Below are 2,199 nucleotides of genomic sequence, written 5' to 3' on the forward strand. Positions count from 1 at the left end.
TGAAGGAGATAGAGACAAGAAAATCCCTTCAAAAAAATCAGTGAATCAAGCAGCTGATTTTTTGAAAAAAATAACAAAATAGACTTCTAGCTAGACTAATAAAGAAGAAACAAGAGTCAAATAGACATAATAAAAAATAATAAAGGGGATATCACCACTGATCCCACAGAAATACAAACTACCATCAGAAAATACTATAAAAACCTCCATGCAAATAAACTAGAAAATCTATAAGAAATGGATAAACTCCAAGACACATGCACCCTCCCAAAACTAAACCAGGAAGAAGTTGAATCTCTGAATAGACCAATAACAAGTTCTGAAATTAAGGCAGTGGTTAATAGCCTGACAACCAAAACAAACAAACAAACAAATAAAAAAAGCCCAGGGCCAGATGGATTCATAGCCAAATTCTACCAAAGGTACAAAAAAGAGCTAGTACCATTCCTTCTGAAACTATTCCAAACATTAGAAAAAGAGGGACTCCTCCCTAATGCATTCTATGAGGCCAGCATCATCCTGATACCAAAACCTGGCAGAAACACAACAAAAAAAGAAAACTTCAGGTCAATACCCTTGATGAACACTGATGCGAAAATCTTCAATAAAATATTGGCAAACGAAATCCAGCATCACATCCAAAAACTTATCCACCACGATCAAGTCGGCTTCATCCCTGAGATGCAAATCAATAAATGCAATCCATCACATGAAAAAAACCAATGACAAAAACCACATGATTATCTCAATAGATGCAGAAAAGGCCTTTGATAAAATTCAACATCCCTTCATGTTAAAAACTCTCAATAAACTAGGTGTTGATGGAATATATCTCAAAATAATAAGAGCTTTTTTGACAAACCCACAGCCAATGTTATACTGAATGGACAAAAGCTGGAACCATTCCCTTTGAAAACTGGCACAAGACAAGCATGCCCTCTTCTCATCACTCCTATTGGGCATAGTATTGGAAGTTCTGGTCAGGCAATCAGTCAAGAGAAAGGAATAAAGGACATTCAAATAGGAAGAGAGGAAGTCAAATTGTCTCTGTTTACAGATGGCTTGATTGTGTATATTTAGAAAACCCCACCGTCTCAGCCCCAAAACTCCTTAAGCTGACAAGCAACTTCAGCAAACTCTCAGGATAAAAAAATCAATCTGCAAAAATAACAAGCATTCCTTTACACCAACAATAGACAAATAGCCAAATCATGAATGAACTCCCATTCACAATTGCTACAAAGAGAATAAAATACTTAAGAATACAACTTATGAGGGACATGAAGGACCTCTTCAAGGAGAACTACAAAGTACTGTTCAAGGAAATAAGACAGAATGCAAACAAATGGAAAATTTATTACATGCTCATGGATAAAAAGAATCAATATTGTGAAAATGTCCATACTGCCCAAGTAATTTGGGCCGTACTGCCAAGACAATCCTAAACAAAAAGAACAAAGCTGGAGGCATCATGCTACCTTACTTCAAGCTATACTACAAGGGTATAGTAATGAAAACAGCATGGTACCAAAACATACACTTAGACCAATGTAACAGATAGAGACTTCACATCTACAACCATCTTATCTTTGACAAACCTGACAAACAAGCTATGGGGAAAGGATTCCCTATTTGATAAATGGTACTGGGAAAACTGGCTAGCCATAAGAAGAAAACTAAAACTGCATCTCTTCCTTACACCTTATACAAAAATTAACTCCAGATGGATTAAAGACTTAAATACAAAATCCAAAACCATAAAAATCCTAGAAAAAATTTAGGCAATACCATTCAGGACATAGGCATGAGCAAAGACTTCATGACAAAAATGCCAAAAGCAATTACAATAAAAGCCAAAATTGACAAATGGGATCTCATCAAACCAAAGAACTTTTGCACAACAAAAGAAACTAGCATCAGAGTGAACAGGCAATCTACAGAATGGGAGAACATTTTTACAACCTACCCATCTGACAAAGGTCAAATATCCAGAGTCAATTAGAAACTTAAGTAAATTTACAAGAAAAAAACAAACCACCTCATCAAAAACTGGGCAAAGGATATGAATAGACACTTCTCAAGACACTTATGTGGCCAAAAAAGATATTAAAAAACTTCATTATGACTGATCATTATAGAAATGCAAATCAAAACCGCAATGAGATACTATCTCACACCAGTCAGAATGGTGATTATTAA

The sequence above is a fragment of the Chlorocebus sabaeus genome, chromosome 10, assembly GCF_047675955.1.
Source record: "Chlorocebus sabaeus isolate Y175 chromosome 10, mChlSab1.0.hap1, whole genome shotgun sequence".
NCBI lineage: Eukaryota > Metazoa > Chordata > Mammalia > Primates > Cercopithecidae > Chlorocebus > Chlorocebus sabaeus.